Source organism: Ranitomeya imitator, chromosome 6, assembly GCF_032444005.1.
Source record: "Ranitomeya imitator isolate aRanImi1 chromosome 6, aRanImi1.pri, whole genome shotgun sequence".
Taxonomy (NCBI): domain Eukaryota; kingdom Metazoa; phylum Chordata; class Amphibia; order Anura; family Dendrobatidae; genus Ranitomeya; species Ranitomeya imitator.
Window position 1 is genome coordinate 159,884,929 of NC_091287.1, and position 24,594 is coordinate 159,909,522.

General features: G+C 47.5%; 1 protein-coding gene across 8 annotated transcripts in view; it reads left to right on the plus strand.

Moving 5' to 3' along the window:
* Window positions 1-5,165: 5,165 nt before the first annotated feature.
* The window catches only part of STARD3NL (STARD3 N-terminal like), a 79,219-nt gene continuing 59,790 nt past the window's right edge, over window positions 5,166-24,594 (plus strand). For 2 of the 8 annotated variants that reach the window (XM_069730245.1, XM_069730247.1), the window contains exon 1: window positions 5,681-5,768. The gene's annotated coding sequence lies outside the window, so the exon portion shown is untranslated. Of the gene's footprint in view, window positions 5,769-9,034; window positions 9,057-24,594 lie in introns of those variants that run through there. The other 6 variants (XM_069730244.1, XM_069730249.1, XM_069730252.1 and 3 more) reach the window with 6 other exon arrangements.

Here is a 24,594-nt window from a genome sequence, read left to right on the forward strand (position 1 = left end):
TTCTTTAGCCCAAACAAGTCTCTTCTGCTTGTTGCCTGTCCTTAGCAGTGGTTTCCTAGCAGCTATTTTACCATGAAGGCCTGCTGCACAAAGTCTCCTCTTAACAGTTGTTGTAGAGATCTGTCTGCTGTTAGAAATCTGTGTGGCATTGACCTGGTCTCTAATCTGAGCTGCTGTTAACCTGCGATTTCTGAGGCTGGTGACTCGGATAAACTTATCCTCAGAAGAGGTGACTCTTGGTCTTCCTTTCCTGGGGCGGTCCTCATGTGAGCCAGTTTCTTTGTAGCAGTTTTTGCAACTGCACTTGGGGACACTTTCAAAGTTTTCCCAATTTTTCGGACTGACTGACCTTCATTTATAAAGTAATGCTGGCCACTTGTTTTTCTTTACTTAGCTGCTTTTTTCTTGCCATAATACAAATTCTAACAGTCTATTCAGTGGGACTATCAGCTGTGTATCCACCAGACTTCTGCTCAACACAACTGATGGTCCCAACCCCATTTATAAGGCAAAAAATCCCACTTATTAAACCTGACAGGGCACACCTGTGAAGTGAAAACCATTTCCGGGGACTACCTCTTGAAGTTCATCAAGAGAATGCCAAGAGTGTGCAAAGCAGTCATTAAAGCAAAAAGGTGGCTAATTTGAAGAACCTAGAAGATAAGACATATTTTCAGTTGTTTCACACTTTTTTGTTAAGTATATAATTCCACATGTGTTAATTCATAGTTTTGATGCCTTCGGTGTGAATGTACAATTTTCATAGTCATGAAAATGCAGAAAAATCTTTAAATGAGAAGGTGTGTCCAAACTTCTGTCTGTACTGTACATACAACATACTACATACATACTACATACATACAACATACATACATACTACATACAATACATTCATACATTACATACAATACATACATACAGTACATATAACATAGAGAACATACTCACCATCACTTTGTTCCCTGAAGCCAGTATCATCTGTAAAAAAATATTAAAATAACAAACAATATACTCCCTGATCCGCAGAAATCCACGAGTGCCCCACGACGATCTCCGGTGGAGAGAAGCAGCATCAGCTGATGCGACCGCTCTCTAGAGGCTCCAGGAATACAATGATGGGAGGAAGGTATCCTTCTGCACTGTATTCCCCCGTCACTGTAAAAAATAGTCCATAGTCCCACTTTTGGCATTGCTGTGTGAGAAAGTTCCCACGCAGCTTTTGCCATAAAGTGAGACCAGTGAACTAGAGTAACCTCTCAATGATGCACTGCAGGAGCCATTGTCTCCTGTCAGTGTGTCACTGAGGGTCCTATAGGTCAGTGACATCACCCGATGTCACTGTTCTATAGAGATCGTCATTGGACACTCGTTATTAATTGGACTGCGTCGGACATGGAGTATACGGTTTATTATTTTACGTTTTTTGCAGGCGCTGAAGTATGGTAAGTATGGTTAAATTAAGAATATTAAAACACTTTTTTCTGGCGGTGTTTTTATTTTTTTTAACTCTTTCACTACTGTAGGATTAATAATGGCTAGGCGTCTTATTGACGCCTCTCCATTATTAACCTGGCTTAAGGTCAAATTAACCCCTTATTACCCCATATCCCACCACTACATGGGAGTGGGAAGAGAGGGGCTAAGTGCTGGAATTGGCGCATCTCACGAATGCGCCATTTCTGGGGTGGCTGCGGACTGGTATTTGTAGCCGGGGGGGGGGGGGGAAACAATATCCATGGCCCCTCTTTAGGCTATGAATATCAGCCCGAAGCTGTCTGCGTAGCCTTTCTGGCTATAAAATATAGGGGGACCCCACGTCTTTTTTTTTGGGGGGGGGGTCCCCCTATTTTAATAACCAGTAAAGGCTACACAGACAGCTGCGGGCTGATATTCATAGCCTGGGAGGGGCCATGGGTATTACCCCCTTCCCAGGCTACAAATATTGGCCCCCTGCAGTCGGCTTTCCCCCTATGGCGCAGAAAATTGCGTGGGAGCCCACATCTTTTTTTTGCCGTTTTTTTCTTTATATTCATTTATCAACATCTGCCTATATATGGATATATCTATCTATAGATATATCTATAGATACATAGATGTTTCTATCAATATATCTATCTGGCTAATTTCACACATCAGGTTTTTGCCGTCAGGCACAATCCGGCGAGTTTTGAAAAAAACGATCCGTTTTTTTCTGCTGGATCCATTTTTTTCTCATAGAGTTGTATTAGCGCCGGATTGTGCCTGATGGCCACACGTTTCATCCGTTTTTTACCTGATCCATCGCTGTGCGTATTTTCGCCGGACAGAAAAAACGTTCCTCTGTATGTGTTTTCCGTCCGGCGGAAACAGCATTTTTGACGGATCCGGCAAAAAACGGATGAAACGTGTGGCCATCAGGCGCAATCCGGCGCTAATACAAATCTATGACAAAAAACGGATCCAGCAGAAAAAAAAGAATATTTTTTTTGTCAAAACTCGCCGGATTGTGCCTGATCACAAAAACCTGATGTGTGAAATTAGCCAGATAGATATATGGATCGAAACATCTATGTATCTATAGATATATCTATAGATAGATATATCCATAGATAGGCCGATGTTGATAAATGAACATAAAGAAAAAAACTGGGGAAAAAAACGACGTGGGCTCCCACACAATTTTCTGCGCCAGAAAGGGAGAGCCGACGGCCAATATTTGTAGCCTGGGAAGGGGGTAATACCCATGGCCCCTCCCAGGCTATGAATATCAGCCCGCAGCTGTCTGAGTAGCCTTTACTGGCTATTAAAATAGGGGGACCCCCCAAAAAAAAGATGTGGGGTCCCCCTATATTTTATAGCCAGAAAGGCTACGCAGACAGCTGGAGGGTTCGACAGCGTGGCATTTGTGGAGTAACGTCCTAAAGGACGTGGAGTTCTACTAGGCATTACAATATAAATTCAAACTAATTTTTATATACATGAAATTATATTATTCAGTTCATAGAACAATCAACAAAGCTAAAAGTCATGCTCAGACTGGTCCATCGGGGAACAGGAAAATCCCCTGGAGGACCGCCACCCCTATATGAGCAGTAGATGGCATAATACACTTCTTTGGCATGTAGCTGAACAATAGGCCCATAGAGGCAGAGGCAATGTTACTGGTGGGCATTTGCCACCCTAACACCGCCGGTGGGTATACACTAAGCAAAAACTCTGGTTCTGACAAAGCACGTCTCTGTGCTTAGCGCTTTATATTTACTGACCCTGTAATGGTTGTGCACTACGCGCAGCTTTATCACCCGTACAATGTATTGGACGCGGTGATTCCATATGATTCAATGAACACATGCGTAATCACCTGTGTTTAAAAGCAGCGCTATGGATGGAGCGGACATGTGCTGCGCCCAAAGCGCTGTCTAATACTGACCGTGGGGACGTAGCCTAAGAATTACTGAGGTTCCTACAGAAATCCCACAAGGACGGGGAGCCATTCAAAAGCCGAACGTCTCCTGGTTCTGGCCTTCAAATACTGAACGTGTGAACGCGGCCTATATCAGGCTGTTTGGGAGGAGACCCATGGCTAGTCCATACGTTGTGGCCCATATGAGACCAGTCCATACGTTGTGATCCATACATAGCCAGTCTATACATTGCGGTGCATACATGGCCAGTCCATACACTGCGTTCCATACAGGGCCAGTCCATACATTGCGGTCCATACAGGGCCAGTCCATACATTGCGGTCCATACAGTGCCAGTCCATACATGGCCAGTCTATACATTGTGGTCCATACATGGCCAGTCCATACATTGTGGTCCATACATGGCCAGTCTATACATTGCGGTGCATACATGGCCAGTCCATACACTGCGTTCCATACAGGGCCAGTCCATACATTGCGGTCCATACATGGCGGTCCATACAGGGCCAATCTATACATTGCGGTCCATACAGGGCCAGTCTATACACTGCGGTCCATACAGGGCCAGTCTATACATTGCGGTCCATACAGGGCCAATCTATACATTGCGGTCCATACAGGGCTAGTCTATACACTGCGGTCCATACAGGGCCAGTCTATACATTGCGGTCCATACATGGCCAGTCTATACATTGCGGTGCATACATGGCCAGTCCATACACTGCGTTCCATACAGGGCCAGTCCATACATTGCGGTCCATACATGGCCAGTCCATACATTGCGGTCCATACATGGCCAGTCCATACATTGTGGTCTATACATGGCCAGTCCATACATTGTGGTCCATACATTGCGGTCCATACAGTGCCAGTCCATACATTGCGGTCCATATATGGCCAGTCCATACATGGCCAGTCTATACATTGCGGTCCATACATGGCCAGTCCATACATTGTGGTCTATACATGGCCAGTCCATACATTGTGGTCCATACATTGCGGTCCATACAGTGCCAGTCCATACATTGCGGTCCATATATGGCCAGTCCATACAGGGCCAGTCTATACATTGCGGTCCATACAGGGCCAGTCTATACATTGCGGTCCATACAGGGCCAGTCTATACATTGCGGTCCATACAGGGCCAGTCCATACATTGCGGTCCATACAGGGCCAATCTATACATTGCGGTCCATACATTGCGGTCCATACAGGGCCAATCTATACATTGCGGTCCATACATTGCGGTCCATACAGGGCCAATCTATACACTGCGGTCAATACATTGCGGTCCATACAGGGCCAATCTATACATTGCGGTCCATACAGGGCCATTCTATACACTGCGGTCCATACAGGGCCAGTCTATACATTGCGGTCCATACAGGGCCGTCTATACATTGCGGTCCATACAGGGCCGTCTATACATTGCGGTCCATATATTGCGGTCCATACAGGGCCAATCTATACATTGCAGTCTATACATTGCCAGTCCATACAGGGCCAATCTATACATTGCAGTCTATACATTGCGGTCCATACAGGGCCGTCTACACATTGCGGTCCATATAGGGCCAGTCCATATATTGCGGTCCATAAAGGGCCAGTCTATACATTGCAGTCTATACATTGCGGTCCATATAGGGCCAGTCCATACACTGCGGTCCATAAAGGGCCAGTCTATACATTGCGGTCCATACACGGACCTTGAATGTCAGCCATGTGGCGCAGACCTGTGAGTATTCTCAGCAAGTGAAGGACAGAGGGACCCTGACCAGTGACCACAGTGCAGACCAGGCAGAGCTGTGAGGAGCCGTGCGCGTATAATTACCCCATGACTGTCCCAGAGAAATGAGTGCCCCTTAGGCCTAGCATTGGGGTGCAGGAGTTTTTGCCCACTGACTTGCAGAAGACAATGGCGCCCCCTACCTCCGCAGGCAGAAGCAGTGCGCTCAGTACCCAGGCCGCAGATACATGACTGCGGTAACAAGTGCTGCTATTGGAGCTGAGGGCTCAGAGCTGCGCGCCGCCATTCCCCTCCCTCACACGCTTCTGCTCCGGGCTGCAGCCTCCAGGAGTGTCACCGTCCGCAGCCCGGATCTCAGAGTCACGGCCTCGGCAGCCTACCACACACAGGAGCGGTTGCTGCCCGCAGGGAGACGGGAGAGGGTGGGGCCACACCGGGGAAGTGACGGGAGGCTGCCCGGGATGTGACAGCGGCGTGAGCCTATGACAGGCCGGATAGAGAGGAGCGAAAACAACGGGAGGGAACTGGAAGAGGCGGCGGCGGCAGAGGAAAGGAAAGCACAGCGAGAGCGCACAGAGCAAGGTGCGACTGCTGCAGGGAGGAGAAACGGCGCACTGGTAAGGAGAGCACACACTGGGGCTGATCTACTGGGGAGAGCTCACACTGGGGCTGATCTACTGGGGAGAGCACACACTGGGGCTGATCTACTGGAGAGAGCACACACTGGGGCTGATCTACTGGGGAGAGCTCACACTGGGGCTGATCTACTGGGGAGAGCACACACTGGGGCTGATCTACTGGGGAGAGCTCACACTGGGGCTGATCTACTGGGGAGAGCTCATACTGGGGCTGATCTACTGGGGAGAGCTCACACTGGGGCTGATCTACTGGGGAGAGCACACACTGGGGCTGATCTACTGGGAGAGCTCACACTGGGGCTGATCTACTGGGGAGAGCTCACACTGGGGCTGATCTACTGGGGAGAGCTCACACTGGGGCTGATCTACTGGGGAGAGCTCACACTGGGGCTGATCTACTGGGGAGAGCTCACACTGGGGCTGATCTACTGGGAGAGCTCACACTGGGGCTGATCTACTGGGGAGAGCTCACACTGGGGCTGATCTACTGGGAGAGCTCACACTGGGGCTGATCTACTGGGGAGAGCTCACACTGGGGCTGATCTACTGGGGAGAGCTCACACTGGGGCTGATCTACTGGGGAGAGCACACACCGGGGCTGATCTACTGGGGAGAGCTCACACTGGGGCTGATCTACTGGGGAGAGCTCACACTGGGGCTGATCTACTGGGGAGAGCTCACACTGGGGTTGATCTACTGGGGAGAGCTCACACTGGGGCTGATCTACTGGGGAGAGCACACACTGGGGCTGATCTACTGGGGAGAGCTCACACTGGGGCTGATCTACTGGGGAGAGCTCACACTGGGGCTGATCTACTGGGGAGAGCTCACACTGGGGCTGATCTACTGGGGAGAGCACACACTGGTGCTGATCTACTGGGGCGAGCTCACACTGGGGCTGATCTACTGGGGAGAGCTCACACTGGGGCTGATCTACTGGGGAGAGCTCACACTGGGGCTGATCTACTGGGGAGAGCTCACACTGGGGCTGATCTACTGGGGAGAGCACACACTGGGGCTGATCTACTGGAGAGAGCACACACTGGGGCTGATCTACTGGGGAGAGCTCACACTGGGGCTGATCTACTGGGGAGAGCACACACTGGGGCTGATCTACTGGGGAGAGCACACACTGGGGCTGATCTACTGGGAGAGCTCACACTGGGGCTGATCTACTGGGGAGAGCTCACACTGGGGCTGATCTACTGGGGAGAGCTCACACTGGGGCTGATCTACTGGGGAGAGCTCACACTGGGGCTGATCTACTGGGGAGAGCTCACACTGGGGCTGATCTACTGGGAGAGCTCACACTGGGGCTGATCTACTGGGGAGAGCTCACACTGGGGCTGATCTACTGGGAGAGCTCACACTGGGGCTGATCTACTGGGGAGAGCTCACACTGGGGCTGATCTACTGGGGAGAGCTCACACTGGGGCTGATCTACTGGGGAGAGCACACACCGGGGCTGATCTACTGGGGAGAGCTCACACTGGGGCTGATCTACTGGGGAGAGCTCACACTGGGGCTGATCTACTGGGGAGAGCTCACACTGGGGTTGATCTACTGGGGAGAGCTCACACTGGGGCTGATCTACTGGGGAGAGCACACACTGGGGCTGATCTACTGGGGAGAGCTCACACTGGGGCTGATCTACTGGGGAGAGCTCACACTGGGGCTGATCTACTGGGGAGAGCTCACACTGGGGCTGATCTACTGGGGAGAGCACACACTGGTGCTGATCTACTGGGGCGAGCTCACACTGGGGCTGATCTACTGGGGAGAGCTCACACTGGGGCTGATCTACTGGGGAGAGCTCACACTGGGGCTGATCTACTGGGGAGAGCTCACACTGGGGCTGATCTACTGGGGAGAGCACACACTGGGGCTGATCTACTGGGGAGAGCTCACACTGGGGCTGATCTACTGGGGAGAGCACACACTGGGGCTGATCTACTGGAGAGAGCACACACTGGGGCTGATCTACTGGGGAGAGCTCACACTGGGGCTGATCTACTGGGGAGAGCACACACTGGGGCTGATCTACTGGGGAGAGCTCACACTGGGGCTGATCTACTGGGGAGAGCACACACTGGGGCTGATCTACTGGGGAGAGCTCACACTGGGGCTGATCTACTGGGGAGAGCTCACACTGGGGCTGATCTACTGGGAGAGCTCACACTGGGGCTGATCTACTGGGGAGAGCTCACACTGGGGCTGATCTACTGGGGAGAGCACACACCGGGGCTGATCTACTGGGGAGAGCTCACACTGGGGCTGATCTACTGGGGAGAGCTCACACTGGGGCTGATCTACTGGGGAGAGCTCACACTGGGGTTGATCTACTGGGGAGAGCTCACACTGGGGCTGATCTACTGGGGAGAGCACACACTGGGGCTGATCTACTGGGGAGAGCTCACACTGGGGCTGATCTACTGGGGAGAGCTCACACTGGGGCTGATCTACTGGGGAGAGCTCACACTGGGGCTGATCTACTGGGGAGAGCACACACTGGTGCTGATCTACTGGGGCGAGCTCACACTGGGGCTGATCTACTGGGGAGAGCTCACACTGGGGCTGATCTACTGGGGAGAGCTCACACTGGGGCTGATCTACTGGGGAGAGCTCACACTGGGGCTGATCTACTGGGGAGAGCACACACTGGTGCTGATCTACTGGGGAGAGCTCACACTGGGGCTGATCTACTGGGGAGAGCTCACACTGGGGCTGATCTACTGGGGAGAGCTCACACTGGGGCTGATCTACTGGGGAGAGCTCACACTGGGGCTGATCTACTGGGGAGAGCTCATACTGGTGCTGATCTACTGGGGAGAGCTCACGGGCTGATCTACTGGGGAGAGCTCACACTGGGGCTGATCTACTGGGGAGAGCTCACACTGGGGCTGATCTACTGGGGAGAGCTCACACTGGTGCTGATCTACTGGGGAGAGCTCACACTGGGGTTGATCTATTGGGGAGATTCATACTGGTGCTGATCTAATGGGGAGAGCTTATATTATTATTATTTATTTATATAGCACCATTAATTCCATGGTGCTGTACATGAGAAGGGGTTACATCAAAATAAAAATATCTCCAGTAAACAAAACTAACAATGACAGACTGATACAGAGGAGAGATGACCCTGCCCTTGCGGGCTTATATTCTACAGGATCATGGGGAAGGAGGCAGTAGGTCGAGGGTTGCAGTAGCTCCGATGCTGTTGAGGTGGCCGTGTGGTCTTTACAGGCTGTAAGCTGCCTTGAAGAGGTGGGTTTTCAGGTTTCTTTTGAAGGATCCAAAAGTACTGGGGGTTGATACTGGGGTTGATCTAATGGGGAGAGCTCATACTGGTGCTGATCTACTGGAGAGATTCATACTGGTGCTGATATAATGGGGGAGCTCATACTGGTGCTGATCTAATGGGGAGAGCTCATACTGGTTCTTATCTAATGGGGAGAGCTCATACTGACGTTGATCTATTGTGGATAGATCGTTATACTGGTGCTGATCTAATGTGGAGCTATCCTCATACTTGGGCTGATCTAATGGGGGGAGCTAAAACTGGTGCTGATGTATTGAGGAGAGCTCGTAGTGGTGCCAATTCCCAGCTACCTGATCTGCTAGGTCTGTTATGTGGGGCAGGGCTGTTCTGATACAAAGAGGTAGTTGTAGTTGGTCTTGCATATGGAGGAGATCTTGGCTCCTTGGACCTTGGTCAAGTGCGGAGCTGTAGTGGACCTGATATAAAGTTTGGTAACTCATGGTCCAGTTACAACTGCAAATTGTGGACATGACTGTGTCTGGATAAAATTTTGTCATCTGACCCTCATCACAGATCGTTGCATGCAGAATGAAACTAGCACTCTCAGTCACAAAATGGACAAGGCTACTTCTCAATGCACTACATTGACTTTTATGTGATTGTACACCTGGGCCAATAATACGTCTCTGTGAATGCCCCACTTAGGTATCGTATTTACTCGAGTATAAGCCGACCCCTCTAATTTTGCAACAAAAATCTGGGAAAACTTATTGACTTGAGTATAAGCCAAGGGTGGAAAATGCAGCAGCTGCCGGTAAATGTCAAAAATAAAAATAGATACCAATAAAAGTAAAATTAATTGAGACATCAGTAGGTTAAGTGTTTTTGAATATCCATATTGAATCAGGAGCCCCATATGATGATCCATCCTGTTCATTATGGCCCCATAAGATGCTCCATACAGTTCATTATGGCCCCATAAGATGCTCCATATACAAATATGCCCCCTATAATGCTCCATGCAGTTCTTTATGGCCCCATAGATGCCCCATATAATGCTCCATGCAGTTCTTTATGGCCCCATAGATGCTCCATGCAGTTCTTTATGGCCCCATAGGTGCTCCATGAAGTTCTTTATGGCCCCCATAGATGCCCCATATAATGCTTCATGCAGTTCTTTATGGCCCCATAGATGTTCCATATAATGCTCCATGCAGTTCATTATGGCCCCATAGATGCTCCATGAAGTTCTTTATGGCCCCCATAGATGCCCCATATAATGCTTCATGCAGTTCTTTATGGCCCCATAGATGTTCCATATAATGCTCCATGCAGTTCTTTATGGCCCCATAGATGCTCCATATAATGCTCCATGCAGTTCTTTATGGCCCCATAGATGCTCCATATAATGCTCCATGCAGTTCTTTATGGCCCCATAGATGCTCCATATAATGCTCCATGCAGTTCTTTATGGCCCCATAGATGCCCCATATAATGTTCCATGCAGTTATGACCCCATAGATGCCCCATATAATGCTCCATGCAGTTCTTTATGGCCCCATAGATGCTCCATATAATGTTCCATGCAGTTCTTTATGGCACCATGTAATGCTCCATAAAATGCGCCATGCAGTTCTTTATGGCCCCATAGATGCCCCATATAATGCTTCATGCAGTTATGGCCCCATAGATGCCCCATATAATGCTCCATGCAGTTATGGCCCCATATAATGCTCCGTGCAGTTATGGCCCCATAGATGCCCCATATAATGCTCCATGCAGTTATGGCCCCATAGATGCCCCATATAATGCTCCATGCAGTTCTTTATGGCCCCATAGACGCCCATGTAGCATTGTGCCACATGTAATGCTGCTGCTGCTGCAATAAAAAAAAAAAAATGACATACTCACCTCTCGTCGCTGCTCCTCAGCGTCCCGTCTCTGCGCACTGACTGTTCAGGCAGAGGGCGGTGCGCACGCTAATACGTCATCCCGCCCTCTGACCTGAACAGTCACTGCAGAGGACGCGGAAGACGAGGTGGCGGTGGAACGCGGAAAGGTGAATATGACATACTTACCTGCTCCCGGCGCTCCTGATGCGATCCCTGCATGTCCCACGTCTCCGGGAGCGGCAGCTTCTTCCTGTAGTGAGCGGTCATGTGATACCGCTCATTACAGTAATGAATATACGGCTCCACCCCTATGGGAGTGGAGTCCATATTCATTACTTTAATGAGCGGTACCAGTGACCATTGAACAGGGGAAGAAGCTGCCGCGCCCGAAGATCGTGGGACATGCGGGGACCGCGTCAGGAGCGCCGGGAGCAGGTATTTGACAGGCGTCACTCACCCGCCGACCCCCCCGCCTTCCATGACTCGAGTATAAGCCGAGAGCGGCACTTTCAGCCCATTTTTTTGGGCTGAAAATCTCAGCTTATACTCGAGTATATACGGTATTAAAGGGAAGGTCCCACCAGTTTTCTTATAGTTTTTTTTTATTTGAAATTAAGCTTAAAATAGTAATTAAAATGTATTAATGCAATGTTTGCACTGTTTGCAAACATTTCTACGTGAAAAATATATATTTTCATGCAAATATATATATTTACCACTAGGAGGAGCATTTTCCATTTTAGACCTCAAGCAGCTATAGTGAGGCTTAGGCTACTTTCACACTAGCGTTTTCTGCAATCCGTCACAATGCGTCGTTTTGCAGAAAAAACGCATCCTGCAAAAGTGCTTGCAGGATGCGTTTTTTCCCCATAGACTTGCATTGACGACGCATTTGCGACGGATTGCCACACGTCGCATCCGTCGAGCGATGGATGCGTCGTGCTTTTGCGGACCGTCGGGAGCAAAAAAACGCTACATGTAACGTTTTTTGCTCCTGACGGACCGCTTTTTCCGACCGCGCATGCGCGGCCGGAACTCCTCCCCCACCTCCCCGCACCTTACAATGGGGCAGCGGATGCGCCGGACAAATGCATCCGCTGCCTCCATTGTGCAGTACGTTAAACGCTAGCGTCGGAATCTCTCCCCGACGCATTGCGACGGGGAGATTCCGACGCTAGTGTGAAAGTATCCTTAGGCTACTTTTGCGCATCATTTTTTTGCCGTTAGGCAGGATCCGGCGAATTTTTGAAAAAAACGGATCCGTTGCAAATTGTGAAAAACTGATGCAACGGATTCGTTTTTTTGCTAGATCCTTTTTTTTTGTTGTTGTTAATTAACCCGGGGATAGAGTTTGGACTTCCTTGCCTGGGGGGGAAAAAAAGAGAGAGATTCATCATTTCACATCTCAGTTTCATCCTTTTATCGCTGGAACTGACACTGGGCGTTTTTTCTCCAGACAGAAAAAACGTTCCTCTGTACGTTTTCTCCGTCCGCTGGAAACAGCTTTTTTGACGGATCCGGCAAAAAACGGATGAATCGTGTGGCCATCAGGCACAATCCGGCATTAATACAACTCTATGAGAAAAAAAACGGATCCATTTTTTTTAAAAAACTCGCCGGATTGTGCCTGATGGCTTTACTGTTAGGCCCCTTTCACATATCAGTTTTTTGCCTTCAGTCGCAATCCGTTGAATTTTGAAAAAAACGGAACCAGCGACTGATGCCGCCGGATCCGTTTTTTTCTCATAGACTTGTATTTGCGACGGATGGCCTCACATTTCATCCGTCTTTCGCCGGATCCGTCAAAAATTGTTTGTCTGGCGGCCGGAGACAACGGGCAAAGTGATATTTTTTTGTCGTAGCGCCGTCCGTCATTTGCTAGATTGGAAGCCTATGAGCGCCGGATCCGTCAAATGACAGAATCCAGCGACGGATTCCATTTTTTTAACTGAGCATGCTCTGATCCAATTAGCCAGATCCGCTAATCGGATCTGTCCAAAAAACGGATTTGTCGCATCTGTTTTTCACAATCTGCGACGGATCCGTTGTGCCAAAGGATTGTGACTGACGGCAAAAAACTGATGTGTGAAAGGGGCCTTAGCTGGAAAATTGGGGCAGTAACTGCTGACATCAACATTTCCCTCCCCTTTTGGATGGCCTAGTATCCCTGGGGCAGAATGAAGAGCAGCATCACAGGGCAGCGCTATTTAGTGTGTGACTGCCCTGTGATCTGCTATCACCAGCAGTTACTGTCTCTCTCTCTCTCCCATCAGTCTCTCTCACCCAGATTACATGATCCTCTTACCCCCCTCCACAATGCCTGGCTATTCACTGCAGACCCGCAGCTACTGCTCCAATAATGGTACACTGTTCCTCCTGATGTCTCTGCTATTCTGCTGGTACTTTTCTCCTGCATTTTACTCCCCTCAGCTGTCAATCTAGGATCTGTTGTGCTGGAAACAGTACTGCTTATGTTAGAAGCAGATCCGAGGGCTCCATGAAAATGGCAGCAGAACACTCCCACTACTATGAATTGTGCAGCCCACAGAGGCGTGCCCAGTTCATAACAGTGACTGCTCCTTTACAATAGATAGAATCAGGGGCGGTCTGTTATCTCCTATGACCATGGGGTGCCGTATTATGACACTGATAGTGTCCTGCTGCTGCTGTGAAATCAAGATGTCAGCCCCCAGTGCCTTCTTTAAAATCCTATAACACACAAAATATGTTTCAAATGCAATCAAAACTTGGTTATAACAGCATGTTATGCCACACTACATTGATTTATTAATGATCTACAAACGCGGTACCTTCCCTTTAAGGCTGGGTTCACATTGTGTTATGGCAGTCCGTTAGACGGACTGCGTTATACCGCGGTGTAACGCAGTCCGTTAACGCTGCCATTAACCCCTATTATCGGGCGCATCGCCAATGCATGCCATAATGGGCATGGGCTAGCGATGTTCCGTCATTCTGTGACGGACCCTCGGACGCGGGCTGCAGCGTTTCCGGGTCCGTCACCGCTAGCACAGATAGAGCATCTGCACTAGCGCGATCGCATAATGCGATCTTTTTCGGCACTTGCGTTAACACAGTCCGTTTAACTCATGCGTTGAACGGACTGCAGTAACGCAATGTGAACCTAGCCTAAGAGGAGTTATTGATATTCAACTCCCCTTACTCTCTGAAGTAGACACTTCTTCAGACTGTTATACACGGCACCAAGTCTTCTGCTGACACTTGAAGAGCAGCAGTAAGGCTATGTGCACACGTTGCAGATTTGCGGTTTTTTAACGTTTTTGCGCTATAAAAACGCTATAAAACCGCAAATAATCTGCATACATTAAGCATCCTATCATTTTTAATGAAATTTCTGTGCACATGATGTGCGGTTTTCCGCATGAAAAACGCATTGCGGAAAAATAATGAACCTGCTCATTAATTTTGCAGTTTTTTCGCGGTTTTCCCACTGTCTAATGCATTGGGAAATGTCCGGAAAAAAAACGCGTAAAAACGCACAAAAAACGCGCAAAAAAACGCATGCGGATTTCATGCGGAAATCTGTCAGAAATGTCCGGATTTTCACAGGAATTTTCTGCATCAATTCCTGAACGTGTGCACATAGCCTAATGGACATCAATGTTCAGCTGTTTCCCTTTTTATTCGGATTCCTTCTGCTTTTTAAAGATATGGCTGTAATTAGTGTATGTAGTTATTATGGAATTGCTTTGCTACAATCCATTTAACATAGATGAATGTACCTTGTTCAAAGTAATAATAATAATTTTATTTCTACAGTGCCAACATGTTCCGCAGCTCTTTACAATTGAGCGGGGACATATTCAGTGCAAAGTAAGGGTACCGTCACACTATACGATTTACCTACGATCACGACCAGCGATATGACCTGGCCGTGATCGTAGGTAAATCGTAGTGTGGTCGCTGGGGAGCTGTCACACAGACAGCTCTCCAGCGACCAACGATGCCGAGGTCCCTTGGTAACCAGGGTAAACATCGGGTAACTAAGCGCAGGACCGCGCTTAGTAACCCGATGTTTTCCCTGGTTACAAGCGTAAAACTAAAAAAAAACAAACAGCACATACTTACATTCTGGTGTCCGTCAGGTCCCTTGCCGTCTGCTTCCCGCACTCACTGACTGCCGGCCGTAAAGTGAAAGTGAAAGCACAGCCGCTGTGCTCTGCTTTCACTTTACGGCCGGCAGTCACAGTGCGGGAAGCAGACGGCAAGGGACCTGACGGACACCAGAATGTTTTTTTTTAGTTTTACGCTTGTAACCAGGGTAAACATCGGGTTACTAAGCGCGGTCCTGCGCTTAGTTACCCGATGTTTACCCTGGTTACAAGCGAACGCATCGCTGGATCGCATCGCTAGATCGCTAGATCGGTGTCACACACGCCGATCTAGCGATGACAGCGGGACATCCAGCGATGAAAGAAAGTTCTAAACGATCTGCTACGACGTACGATTCTCAGCAGGATCCCTGATCGCTGCTGCGTGTCAGACACAGCGATATCGTAACGATATCGCTGGAACGTCACGAATCGTACCGTCGTAGCGATCGAAATGGTATAGTGTGACGGTACCCTAACACAAAATTCACAAGATGCAAAGAGGAGTGAGGGCCCTTCTCACAAGCTTACAATCTATGAGGAAATAGGGGAGACACAAAAGGTAGAATGTGCTTGTCGTGTATGGTCATCATTATAATAATAGGGTATTTCATAAGCTGCATGATCTGGTGACCAGCCAGTATCTAAGCACAGTTACCAATAACCGCATTACTAGTTCAGGTATTTAATCTATTCTCTTATTACAGCCTGTTATAAATGGGCCATTGCATACTTAGTGGAAAGTCAGTAAATGAAAGCGCAAGGATTAAATAGGACAGAGATTTGGGTTAAGTCTGCAGACCGCCTTTCACATCTGCAGACCGCCGTACACAAATCACATTCACTGACCGCCGTGCACATCTCACATCTGCAGAGCTCCGTGCACAAATCACATCTGCAGACCACCGTGCACAAAGCACATCCACAGACCGCCGTGCACATGTCACATCCGCAGACCTCTGTGCACATATCACATCAGCATACCTCCGTGCACATATCACATCCACAGACCACTGTGCAAACGTCAAATCCGCAAACCTCTGTGCACATATCACATCCGCAGACTGCCGTGCACATATCACATCCACGTAGACTGCCGTTCACATGTCACATCCACAGACCACTGTTCAAATGTCACATCCACAGACCTCTGTGCACATATCACATCCGCAGACTGCCATGCACATGTCACATCCACAGACCTGCGTGCACATGTCACATCCACACACCTCTGTGCACATGTCACATCCACAGACCTCTGTGCGCATAACACATCAGCATACCTCTGTGCACATATCAGGGTGCGAGCATTACAGTTTGCTCAGGCCATGGACCCTGCTGAATCCCATGGGCCTTCGCTCTCGGAGCAAGATGAACTTTTTTCTGCCAGTATAAGCAACTGAATAAATTCTTTACCCGATCTGAAGTTCCGCATCAGTTGGTTTCCTGTCCCGAGGGAACAATACAGCTCCAGCGTGCCTCTCACCCCAGATTCCGGGGCCGGTCAGTTTGGTGCAGGCAGGGGGGTTCACTGCCTCGACTTAGGCGCTTCCCGAAGTTCCACTGCCGGGGTCAGCGGGCCCTTGAGGGTGTGCGGGGAGAGGTGGCAGAAGAAGAAATATAAGACCACCTCTCCCGACGCATGTGCAGCATCCCTCATGGCTTCATGTTCTGGAGCTCCGGAACTAGGGGGCGCACGCGCGAGATGACGGCCACAATGCATTACTGCGTGATCCAGTACCGCGCATGCGCAGGATCCCGATGACGTCGGGCGTTCAATTCATTGCTGGGAACACTGTAATGAAGGCAAGCAGCGTTCCCTCAATAAAACAGAGGCTGGGGGAGGTCCGGGAGCAGCTTTATAAGTCATTCTGGGCATCAGGCAGGCGCTTCGCAGCGAGTTGTCATTCCTACCAGGCATGAGCGACCAGGAGCTCCCGGAAGAGCAGGCCCCTTTGGGTCACTCTCCCAGCCAGGATTTCTCTCGGCCAAGCCTTTAGCAACAGCAGCCACGACGGCAGAAGAGACGGATGGTGAAGAATCCTTCCCATAGACGTAGCAGCAGCAACCGTTCAGGCTCTGAACGTAGCAAGAGGCCTAGCACGGTCGTCAGCAGGAAATAAAATCCATCTTCATATAAAGAGTCATCGCATCCGATACCCTTCCGTTCTCTGCTGGGTGGTAAGTGGACTTTGTGAAAGTCACTTTATAATTAGGGCCTATTCCTCTTGTTTTATAGGGGAAGAAATGTGTCAGCAACTCTAAACATAGTATATGTGCACTATGCGCAGAAGATCTACCCACTACTTGGATGAAGAGACTGTGTAGCTCTTGTATCCAGCAAATAGTTTTAAAGGAAGTGCCAAACTTTGATGAAAATCTTAGGTCCCTACTTAAACCACCAGGGGAGCACCAGATCCCACTCTCTGATGGAGGTAACAGGATCAATTTTTCAGATTGCCGAAAACAGCTTGAGTTTCCTGTCAGCACTACACATAAAAGGGTCAGAAAAACAGCAGATTACCTGAGTCATACCCAGCTAAGACAGGGCGAATGGGAATTGAAGCAGTCGGTGTTCAACCATATCGCCTGAGCATGGGGTTATCCAGCCATAGACCTGTTCGCAAACAGCAAGAACCGGAAAGTCAACACCTTCTGCTCCATAGATCCCCGAGGGAACCGGGTTGCTCTAGACGCCCTCATGATACCTTGAGATTACCACCTTGCCTACGCCTTTCCGCCCATAGTCCTGATACCAGCAGTCCTGAGGAAGATTGGGAGGAAAAGGCAAGGGTAATCTTAATAGCCCCCTTCTGGCCGAGAAGGCCATGGTTTCCATGGTTAACCCTTTTCTGACATTAGACGTACTATCCCGTCGAAGTGGTATGGGCCCATATGACCACCGATGGGATAGTACGTCTAACGCGATCAGCCGCGCTCATGGGGGGGAGCGCGGACGATCACGACCGGGTGTCAGCTGACTATTGCAGCTGACATCCGGCACTGCTCCTGGCACATTAATCCTCAGAACACTTATATCAAACATGATCGCAGCATTCCGGCGGCATAGGAAAGTATCGCACAGGGGGGGGCTCCCTGCGTGCTTCCCTGAGACCCTCGGAACAACGCGATGTGATCGAGTTGTACCGAGCGTCTCCTCCCTGCAGGCCCCAGATTCAAAATGGCCACGGGGCTCCTTCCGGGTCCGGCAGTGAGGTGGCTTGCAAGCACCTGCAAGCCACCTCAGATCAGGCGCCAGCAAGCCTCCCTGCAGTGCCTGTCAGATCGCTGATCTGACACAGTGCATTGCAAAGTGTCAGATCAGCGATCTGACACTATACTGTGATGTCCCCCCTGGGGCAATGTTATAAAGTAAAAAAAAAATATTTACATGTGTAAAAAAAAAAAAAATAAATCCTAAATAAAGGGGAAAAAAATATTGTTCCAATAAATTAATTTTTTTGTCTAAATAAAAAAACAATAAAAGTACACAGATTTAGTATTGCCGCGTCCGTAACAACCCGACCTATTAAACTGTCCCAATAGTTAACCCCTTCAGTGAACACCGTAAAAAAAAAAAGCGAGGCATAAAACAACACTTTATTATCATACCGCCTAATAAAAAGTGGAATAACACGCGATCAAAAAGATGGATATAAATAACCATGGTACCGCTGAAAACGTCATCTTGTCCTGCAAAAAACAAGCCGTGATACAGCATCATCAGCGAAAATATAAAAAAGTTATAGTCCTCAGAATAAAGCTTTGCGAAAATAACTTTTTTACAGTACAGACAAAAAGTTTGGACACACCTTCTCATTTAAAGATTTTTCTGTATTTTCATGACTATGAAAATTGCAAATTCACACTGAAGGCAACAAAACTATGAATTAACACATGTGGAATTATACACTTAACAAAAAAGTGTGAAACAACTGAAATTATGTCTTATAGTCTAGGTTCTTCAAAGTAGCCACCTTTTGCTTTGATGACTGCTTTGCACACTCTTGGCATTCTCTTGATGAGCTTCAAGAGGTGGTCACCGGGAATGGTTTTCACTTCACAGGTGTGCCCTGTAAGGTTTAATAAGTGGGGTTTATTGCCTTATAAATGGGGTTGGGACCATAAGTTGTGTTGTGCAGAAGTCTGGTGGATACACAGCTGATAGCCCTACTGAATAGACTGTTAGAATTTGTATTATGGCAAGAAAAAAGCAGTTAAGTAAAGAAAAACGAGTGGCTATCATTACTTTAAGAATTGAAGGTCAGTCAGTCCAAAAAATTGGGCAAACTTTGAAAGTGTCCCCAAGTGCAGTGGCAAAAACCATCAAGCGTTACAAAGAAACTGGCTCACATGAGGAATGCCCCAGGAAAGGAAGACCAAGAGTCACCTCTGCTTCTGAGGATAAGTTTATCGGAGTCACCAGCCTCTGAAATCACAGGTTAACAGCAGCTCAGATTAGAGACCAGGTCAATGCCACACAGAGTTTTAGCAACAGACACATCTCTACAACAACTGTTAAGAGGAGACTTTGTGCAGTAGGCCTTCATGGTAACATAGCTGCTAGGAAACCACTGCTAAGGACAGGCAACAAGCAGAAGAGATTTGTTTGGGCTAAAGAACACAAGGAATGGACATTAGGCCAGTGGAAATCTGTGCTTTGGTCTGATGAGTCCAAATTTGAGATCTTTGGTTTCAACCATCGTGTCTTTGTGCGACGCAGAAAATGTGAACGGATGGACTCTACATGCCTGGTTCCCACCGTGAAGAAAGGAGGAGGAAAATCAAGCGTGAAGCTGCCAAGATGCCATTTGCCACCAGTTTTGCCATATTTCATATTTCAGAGCTGCAACGTTAGTGGAGTAACAAAAACCACAAGGTGTGCGATACTCAGGGACGTGGTCAATTTTAGGAAGGCTGAAAAACGACCACCTTTGAACAAGAAACATAAGATAAAACGTTAAGACTGGGCCAAGAAATATCTTCAGAATGAAGGTTTTATGGACTGATGAAATGAGAGTGACTCTTGATGGGCCAGAGGCTGGATCAGTAAAGGGCAGAGAGCTCCACTCCGACTCAGACGCCAGCAAGGTGGAGGTGGGTTACTGGTATGGGCTGGTATCATCAAAGATGAACTTGTGGGACCTTTTCGGGTTGAGGATGGAGTGAAGCTCAACTCCCAGACCTACTGCTAGTTTCTGGAAGACAACTTCTTCAAGCAGTGGTACAGGAAGAAGTCGGTATCGTTCAAGAAAAACATGATTTTCATGCAGGACAATGCTCCATCACATGCCTCCAACTACTCCACAGCGTTGCTGGCCAGTAAAGATCTCAAAGAAGAAAAAATAATGACATGGCCCCCTTGTTCACCTGATCTGAATCCCATAGAGAACCTGTGGTCCCTCATAAAATATGAGATCTACAGGGAGGGAAAACAGTCCACCTCTCGGAACAGTGTCTGTGAGGCTGTGGTGGCTGCTGCACGCAATGTTGATCGTAAGCAGATCAAGCAACTGACAGAATCTATGGATGGAAGGCTATTGAGTGTCATCATAAAGAAAGGTGGCTATATTTGTCACTAATTTGGGGGGGGGGTTGTTTTTGCATGTCAGAAATGTTTATTTCTACATTTTGTGCAGTGATATTGGTTTACCTTGTGAAAATAAACAAGTGAGATGGGAATATATTTGGTTTTTATTAAGTTGCCTAATAGTTCTGCACAGTAATAGTTACCTGCACAAACAGATATCCTCCTAAGATAGCCAAATCTAAAAAAAAAAACACTCCAACTTCCAAAAATATTAAGCTTTGATATTTATGAGTCTTTTGGGTTGATTGAGAACATAGTTGTTGATCAATAATAAAAATAATCCTCTAAAACACAATTTGCCTAATAATTCTGCACAGTGTACAGTATGAACCTCCACATAGCCCCTTATATACAGTGTGAGGTGCCGAGGGGAGAAGTACTAGAAAACAGATGTTTCTCCCCGTTTCATTTCATATGTATCACGGTATTAACTGTGAAGCTGTTTATTTCACTGTAATCCGGTCCTGGTTTTCTTTAGTGATCAGCCTGAAAGGACTGGTGCTTCCCTTCCACACATTCAATCCAGCTTTTGACTCCTGACTGATTCAGCTGATATAATCAGGAACTGCTGGGATCTCAGTCTCTCATCTGCTGGTCTGGGAGCTGACACAGTAAGGTTGCACAAACTTCTTTCTTGTTGTGTAGGTTTATTTTGCAGTCAGTATCTTGTTGTTAGTTAGTGGCCAGACGGCCTTAGACATTTTATTTCATGTTTTGGCACGTGTAACATTGTACGGCAAATGTGTACAATAAATCCACCTGACACATACCTGTGTGGAACTCGCTAGCCTGCTATTGTTTGTTGTGACTCCATAGCCACCTGCTTGGGCCAAAGCAGAGATATATCCCCACAACAGTATGAGCTCCCACATAGCCCCCCCTATATACAGTATGAGCCCCACATGCAAACATCCCATACACATGAAAAAAACAACAACACCCTCTCGCCTCGTTCCCCCGACGCTCTGCTCTGTTCTTTGATGTGTGCACTGACCTTCCGCCCAATAGACGTGATGAAGTGACTTGCATCTCGAGGATGTGGATAGCAGTGACAGCGGGCGGCGGAGGGCATGGTATGGCCGGTGGGCCACTGTTTAAACCCTTGGCTGTCTTGGTCCACGGGTGTGACTGGAACTACCAGAGGTGCGGATTTGACGCGCATGCTGCAATTTGCCGATCTCCGTGTTGGATTTTTGCAAACGTGTTGAGGATGTGCTGTTGACAATCAGTAGATCTTTTCAGGTCCAACATGGTATGCAATCAGCTGATCTCTGACATGTTTACAAGGGCAACTATTTGTGAAGGAGCATGTTTACAAATTCTTGTTCAGCTGATTTTCACATGTTAAAGATGCTTAATTGTACGTTACTGTTCACATGACTGGTACATATGTACGCTGGGAATAGTGTTATGTGACAGCATCTGATCAGAATCCTTATATAAAATAACATGTGGGGAATATGTTTGTTAGCACCATCTGTTATTCACTCCTCTATAGCATGAGCTGAGATGAACCAGACCTTCAAAAGTCTACGGATGCGTTCAAGAACAGCCAGTGGTGTAACATTCAAAAATTGAAAGAAACATGGCACTCACTGTCTCTTTAAAATTTCAAATGCCAAACAGCTCTTCAGCAGGTCTTTAATTGTACATTACTGTACATGTAATACACATGTATGGAGGGAATAGTGTCATGTGCCAACAACTGATCAGAATCCTTATCTACAATAAACATGTCCTTGGGATAGTTTGAGCTATAAAGAAGCAACCTGCAAGTGATCTTAAGTGATTTTTACCTGGAATGGGCGAGACTTGGAATGTTTAGTATTGGCCTTTCCGCATGCACTTCATATTCTGAAGTCAAGCTCTATAAAAAAAGACGAACAATTTGATCAATCACCATCAAGTTTTCTTATAGAGTGGAGTAGTTGTATAGTAGGGCCACATTGACTTCTGTGGGCTCAGAATTGCTGCTGCATACAATCTGGAGGTTGTACAGAATGATAACGACTCCCCCTGATGTAGTAAGACTAAGTCTATAAAGGCATTGACCTCGGGGAGACCAAAACATCCAACACCGCGGAGACACCATCACGTGTTTCTCAACGCAGTGATTCCAGAACACTGCCCCCATCCCTTATGGTAAATATGCAGATGCATGAAAAGAAGCTGCGGAGACACCATCACGTGTTTCTCGACGCAAGCAGTGAATAGCCAGGCCTTTCCCCGGGAAGGAACAACCACGGGAAGGGCAGCATCCTATGAAGGAAAGCCACCTATGCCAAGTATGGTATCCATCCACAGACAGCTGTTTCGGGGTTTTTGCCCCTCATCAGTGTGGAGTAGGAATCTGGCTATTAGGAGCAGTGCCTAGTAAAAAGGCTATAAAGGCACAGATGATTGACCTCGGGGAGACCAAAACATCCAACACCGCGGAGACACCATCACGTGTTTCTCAACGCAGTGATTCCAGAACACTGCCCCCATCCCTTATGGGAAATATGCAGATGCATGAAAAGAAGCTGCGGAGACACCATCACGTGTTTCTCGACGCAAGTAGTGACTAGCCAGGCCTTTCCCCAGGAAGGAACAACCACGGGAAGGGCAGCATCCTATGAAGGAAAGCCACCTATGCCAAGCATGGTATCCATCCACAGACAGCTGTTTCGGGGTTTAGACTAAGTGGCTTTCACATGTGGAGGAACCCTCACAGAAAGTCTTTTTTTCCTTTTTGTAGGACAAATATTTTGACCATTGTTTAAACTATTATTTTTTTTTATCACTTTTGATATACTTAAGGCTTGTTCACATTGTATCTTTGGCACGTGTTTGACTTCTGTCTAAAGCCCTGAAAAACATGATTTGGGTTTATCTACCCACGAGACCATTGACTTTAATGAAGTAGACAGACACTTTGTTCTGTGTCTGATCTCCTTTTCGACAGTTTCTGCCTTTTTGAGGCGGACATAAAGCATTGTCAACTTTACTTTTGTGCCCGCCTGCTCCATAGGCAGTTCTGACAAATTCTGTTTTCAGGGCTTCAGACAGAAGCCCTAACAGAGCCATTTACGGACACCAAAGACTCATTATGAGCACAGCTTAAATGTGTCTCAGTACAAAGATGTTCTTATTGAGTTTTACTTAGAATTACATAACGGACCATGACTATTTAGTCATCTCCATACACCTTAAATAGAAAGGGCTTATTCAGACGTTCGAACAAGCCGCGGCTTTCTGAGCAGCCTCATAGAAATATATGAAGCTATCATATCATGAGAGATTTGTGGCCAGTGTGTAGAAAAATATAAAAACAATGTACAAATATATAATATCCATATACCGTACTTAAGTACCAAAAACAAATACTCATCATGTATTTAGTTAATTCATAATGATGAATTATATCTTGCCTCATATTCATACCTAGAGGTACTTGCGTTTTCAATATATACGGTAGATCCACCAGGATTCTCTGTTCATCAATTTTCTCTTGTGATCTCCTCCTCAAACTGGTCTGAATACTCTTTCTGTACCTCTTATAATAAAACTATCCATACTGTCGTTATGGTAGTCAATAAAATGTTTTGAAGCTGCAGAGCTTTTAAATCTAAGTTTATTATTTGCATTATTCTCATTTTTAATAGTCCTCTAGTGCAGCCTAGGTATTGCAGGTTGCAAATTGCACATGAAATTAGATAAATTACAAATGCAGTATTGCAGTTAATATACGTTTGTCTGATAGATGCTGCTCCATTACTAATCTCTAGGCTTAATGTCAGTGGACATTACACAGCTGACCTAAACCCCAAATGTTACCCCACTTGCCAATGCACCATGGCAAAGAGCCAGGCAAAGCGGAAAAATTGGGATATATAATGGATGTTCTTATTCTGGGGCAGCTACAGGCTGTTATTTTTAGGCTGGGGAGGGC